The 6303-nt window shown below is 33.5% G+C and overlaps 1 protein-coding gene across 1 annotated transcript in view; it reads right to left on the reverse strand.

The window, feature by feature from the left end:
• TfAP-2 (transcription factor AP-2) overlaps positions 1 to 6303 on the reverse strand; it is a 72206-nt gene that overhangs the window by 42430 nt on the left and 23473 nt on the right. The window lies entirely within an intron of this gene.

The raw sequence follows: 6303 nt of genomic DNA on the forward strand, positions 1-6303 counted from the left end.
GTACCGCCATTTAGTTGTTTTTTTTTTTAACGCCGCCAGTTTATTAAGTGGGTCTCGCGATCCTCTTCTTTTCTTTCGTAGCTAATTTATTACGAGGGTCTTACAATCCTCTAATTTTTGTTCGCCGCCATTTTTATTACTAGGGTCTCGCGACCTTTTTCTTTTCATACTGGTTAAACCTAAAATATAAATACTGATATGTAGGACCTTTATCTTCTAATCCCTTCTATGAATGTAAATAAGGGACTTTGAACTTATATTATCCCTAAAACATAAACAAACTGAGAGATAAATAGATCTGTTACTATCTAGGACTTTTTAATCTCTCTTATCTTTTGATACTTTCGACTTTGAGCTATAATACTTTCTATTTTAGTTTCCTCAGGGGATATAAACAAAGCATCATTTAATTCCCTAAGGATTGCATTTTGACCAGGCAATACCTAAGACATAAACACCGATATTGGTCTCGATTATCATCTTCATCAGTTAAATCTTTCGGTCGAAGTGGTATATGGTGCAAGTTTTACTATCAAAATGTTTTGTGGGAAACACATTTTAACGGAGTTATGAATTTTTGGAGAGGACAACATTTCTGTGGAATTTAAATTTGGGTGGAGGGCTTTCAAAATGGGGACGAGAAGAAAAATACAAATGCACCTAATTCTATTCTACATAAATAAATAACTCATTTCGTAAAAGTAAATTGATGTTGAGCCCATTAAATAGAATTGAAATGACAAACGAAACGTATTTAAAAAGAAAAAGAAAGAAAAATTGTATTTTTATTTGAGTATTATTATTATGCGTAACTAATTAAAATTCTCATATGAGAACTAAGAAGAAATAACTCCATTTTGAGGAGATAAAATCGGAATGGGATAAAAAGAGGCACTATCTTCGGGCGCCAGAATTTAGAGGTGGCCATTTCAACAGAATCTTTATTTTTTGTTTGATTAAAAATATTAGTTTCTGGTTTGTGACTTTTTTTTTTTTACCATAATTCAGTCAATAAAATGAGTTAATGTTAAGAGATGAAGATATTTATTTCGTGATATATATCCAATATTCCAAAATAATGTTGATGGACTGTTGATTTTTATTGGGGGAAAGGGAGAGGGGTGAAACAAGGGGTGGCAAAATTAAGCTTGCGCCCCCTGACAGAAATCTTTGTTCGGGCCTCAGGCTATTGGAAACATGCAATATTTATTTATCTCTACATAACGGAAAGAAAACGGGAAAAGCTATGAAATATATTCAGAAATAAGATACAACAAATATGTAAATGAAAGTTTATCAGAACAACAAATTTACATATTCTATCCAACTCATTAAATATATAATCCAGATATGGCTGAATTTAAGTATTTTACGATTGAAATGCTATTCATTTCATACCGCATGTTTGCACATTCCATCATATTGGATTTTAAGTAGGATACGACTCGCTATCTTATTATACTATTGAGCAGATTATACTCTAAGATTTCTTTTGAAGTGGTTCAGTTTAGCACGGATAGCCCAACGTACTAATATTGGAGTATCATTTTAGATACGTGCAAGCGAATCAGAGATTGATTTGATAAGTTAGCAAATCGATTAATGCCACTCTCCTAACGTTTGTTGTTAAATTATCTTGAAAAAACTATCGATATAATGACTCTAAGTTGCAAAGAGGGCACAAAACAGTATACGTAATTTTGGAGTCATGAACTTTAGTGGAGGATATTGCCTTTTTTTGGTCTCAGAGGAAACGTTGAGGGACCTATGGAACTTTATCAGAGGCCTTGAGGACTTTAGATACAGTGCAATCTTCAGATTTATTGACCTTCCTGTGGCATGCGAGGAACTGCTACAGGTAGCTTTATTTACCTGGCTACTGTTGGAAATAGATGAAAACAATTTAAGAAGACTTGAAGGAGAAGAGGATAACTCACGAAACTAAGGTTGGAAGTACAAAGCTTTCTGAGAGCGTATTTTACCTCAAAGCAGATATAGAAGAAATGAAGAAACCATCATTAGATCCTCCACCTTTGTGGTGAAGGACCCAGAACCTGAGGTTTTAAGGCCCTTTCACAGAAAAGAGCAATTCCACAGTCAACCATGAGAGGAGAGATGATATTAAGGACGATCATTCAACAATCAAGATCAGTGAGTAAAGAAAATATACCACTGGTGGTATAGGAGCTTGTCTCTAATTGTAAGTCGTGTCCTATCGGAGACCCATGGTGGGCGTCAGGGTGAGGATTGTATCAAGAAATACCTGTCCTGATGGTAGTTTTAGTTGATAGAACGGAGCAATCTATTTCCATTTTATTGAGATCACTCAACTAATCCTTACCAGTGATCCTTGAGTTGAAAAAAATGGCGGTTTTTCTCATTGTAAATTAGTGAAAGATTTTATTTGCTGTGTGCACCGAAGATGAAAAAAAAAATACAGAGCATATTCAATGCTGAATTTGAAACTCTGGCCTTCTACTGACTGCAACACTTAAAACAGGAAATAATTAAACTTGAAGATGTCACTAGACCTAACTCTGAGGGGTTTGAGGTCTAATGTACTTCGTTAGATGGATTCTCTAGATAAAGGGGTATCTCAGAAAAGACCAAAGTGGTTCATTGTGAGGAAGGGTTTCCTATCTCTTAATGTAATAATGATAATAAAAATAAAATAAATAAATAATCGCCAATTGTAAATATTTTTAAAGCAGAGTAATATCGGTGAGTAATTATCTTGTTCAGTACATATACTTTCGTTCTTATCCATATAAAGATAATTTAAATTCGTTTCCATTACGTAAAAAGAATAATTTATAATTAAAATTGCTGAAAATAGTAATAAATTTGAATACTATCTCTTCGTATTATATTTTAGGCTATCACTTTTTCTTCGAGAAAATGTCGTTATAAGTGATTCTTACGCCATGATGAATTTAAAAAAAAATATTTTTGTTATTTTGTTGGTGGGGGCGTATCCATAGTTTTTTTGGGGGGGGGAGGGGGTCATAAGGGCGCAACAGAATTTGGAATACTTGTATAGAAGTCCAGGATCATGAATTTTTGACTTCATGTGGTTATTTTATATAAATTAATAAACTTAAAATTGACGATTAGATACTTACATTTAGCAATTTACGATTTCATTTGTGTTGACGAATCTTAAAATTTTTGATAGAAGAGATGTTAAAACACATTCATCACACTTCACGAGTGTTGTTAATAGTTGGAATAGTTTAAACTTACAACCTGTCATATTTCTTCTCAAGTTTTTCCTTTCTCTTCTCTTTCGAACCAGCCTTTGGTCGTTGATTCATTAAAAAATTAAAACATAACCCTGAACATAGGTTGAGGTTTTCTTTTTTTTTGGCATTGTCAAAAAGTAAAATGAGAGGCCGACTTATATTCGGGATCGATTTAGGGAAATTTTAGTTCGACCAAACTCGGGGTTTTCATGCCAGTTTATACTTTATTTTCGTTTCTACTTCAATGATGGGATACAGTTTATACTAATAATAAGTGAGGATGGTTCAAAACAGAATTTGGGAGGGTACTACTTTCAACGAAACTGATACATACATGCTGAAAGTATAAATTGAACACTGTATGGAATAGAAACAGAAGAGTCGCTAATGTTTATGGTACTTAGAATTTAAAATGAGTATACTTTACCTAATCAAATAAGTTTGAGCAGAACAAAAACTTAAGTTCTAATTTAAAAACATGCTATTTATTTACACAATTTAAGCACGCTTGTTTCTATTTGATCTATACTGTAATATATACCATATTGTAAATTTAAGTGTCTTTGTATAAGTAGTTTAATTTTTATTCCTCACATTTTTTTTCTCTGAAAATTATTTTCAAAAGGGGGGGGCTACTTATATTTTTGGTTGACCTATTCGAACAAATACGGTATATACTTCAACAAGGACCGAAAAAATAATAATATATTTGTCATATGAAATAAAATTATAAAATATAAAAAGATTTTATAAGAAATACCATTTTTATTTAATTTCGCCATAAATTTCCTTTACTTGGTGTAAGAAATAACTTAGTGTTGGAATCTGAGCTTGCGGACTAAGCGCAATCCGCAGCAGAGGTGGCGTTCGCGGCTTATGGATTAATATCGAGGAAGGTAACATAGTGATATATGGCATTAGTGTGATAGCATTAGGAAGTATCTGGATGGATGACCTTATCTCAAAGTGGCACAGCAAACTGCTGGAGAGGGGAAATGATGCCACATCTATCATAAGCAAAGTAGCTTTAAGAGTCGATAGTAAAGGACGCCCTATATTTCGTGTTCGTTTATTAAATTTCATAGTTGTCTCCAGTTTGAATACTATTCATTTCTCGAAAGCTCGGAGATGCTAGATAGATTGATAAATTTTGAACCGAACCAGTTCACTTGGAAAAATATTTTTTTACCAAAAACTGTGGGCGATTTGAAAGATGAGAGCTATCCGTAATTATTAAAACGTTATAGAAGTTTTCCCGTTCACCCTGAAAGTTTTATAACAGAATTGACCTATGACCATTGTCCTCAGGGCTGGTCCAAAAAAAATTTTTACGGGGTACAAAGGCCGTACATTTGACTTAACTTCCTAATGTTTTGCAGATTTTTTTTTTTTTAATTTTGCAGGTAATTTTAGTTCATTTATTTATTAAAAGATACAATTCTATTAACTAAATACAAAAATTAAAAAAAATACAACTACTTAATGTAATATGAACAATAGTACGAAATTAGGCATTCGGTCATAAAATACATTAACTGTTAAATATAATACCTATACAATCCTAAAATATTTTACCTGAAACTATGACTATTAATTTAAAAATATAAATTTCCTAAAAATTCTTTCAAAAACCTATTAAATCAGCCCTAAAGAATTCAGTGAATCCAAAAACTTCAATTCACAATAAATGTCTGAGTCTGAGAAAGTCAGAAAATTTTTAAATTGATATAACGTGAAGATCATTTTGCTAAGGATTACGGTATAAAGATTTGTCTTTTGTAAACTATAAAACAAAACGATCTGGAAATTTCCCAATTGTTAAGTACAAGTTATTTTATTATTGGAATGATTGTGAAATCCAATGAGAAAAATATGTTAACATGAAGAAAGATGACTTAGTTCCTCAAGCTCTTAGGCGAATTGTCTCTCATCTGTGTGAGCTAGAAATGGAAGATATGCTCCAGAACTGATTCAAAGAGCTAGTTACATTTTTGGAATGAATGATGGAGCCGAGAAAAAGAGGGTTAACTGAAGTAACTGAAGGAAGCTCATTTCGAGTTAAGAATGTGTTAAGGCTGATAACACCAATCCCATCACGACTGAGCGATTGATTCCAAAGGAGCAGTCGGATGATTCATGGTTACGTTAATCTATAATTGATTCTAGTGTTCATCGCTAAGTAGGCCTATTCTCATTACTCATTATTCATATAAATAGTTTGGTTCTCATATTTTTATTCAGCATTTTGCAAGCCTTAACATTTGTTACTTATTTCAAGTCTTTTAAATTTGTATACTGATTCCAGTAATGGTGGAGGAACTAGTTCGAAAAGTGGGCATAATGTTTACTTTTGCCTATCCGGACTCGGACCCACTTAGAGGTATCCTAAGGTCCGATCTTTCTACCGATTGAGTCCAAATGACGTCATTTACAGAGGAAACCCATCTGAGTAACTTTAGGTTGGTTACACCTGCAGGAGGATACTGGAAAACAGCTAGTAATGTCGTTCCTCAAAGTGTGGCTTTGCCTTTTTGCCAAGAGAGCCTCATTCTAACCAAAGTTGTTTCTTTGGTTCCTGATTAATAAATACTAACTTCCTCAGATGGGAATAAAACCGTTCCGACGCTCGTCCCAATGTTCTTGGGAAAAAAAAATACCCATATCAGTAGAAACCATAAAAGGTCTTCTGTTCAGTACCTTGTAAGGGATAACTGTTTCTAGACCTACGGTTAAGCAAGGTACGTACACTTCTTCAGATGTGAGACAAATTCGTTCCGACCGTTGCGCTTCATGAAAAACATGAAGCCTAGGGCTACGCTGCAGAACAGGTGGTGGTAGATAATATTGTAGGGAACTGTATCCAAAATGAGTGACACACTTTTGGTTTATATTCTGAAATGGGATTGCTCATGTCAAACTCCCTCCGCTTGAAATCGTTTGTCCAACTTTGCGCCTTTATCAATCTCAAAGTCTAAATACAAACTTGTTCTTCAATTCTTCACAACTTCACAGAGGTTATTCACTGTGTCTTCAGTCATTTTCATGACGAAGTCTGACGAAT

This window comes from Halyomorpha halys, unplaced genomic scaffold (genome assembly GCF_000696795.3).
Source record: "Halyomorpha halys isolate HHAL.00 unplaced genomic scaffold, Hhal_1.1 Scaffold431.1, whole genome shotgun sequence".
In the NCBI taxonomy this organism is placed as follows: Eukaryota; Metazoa; Arthropoda; class Insecta; order Hemiptera; family Pentatomidae; genus Halyomorpha; species Halyomorpha halys.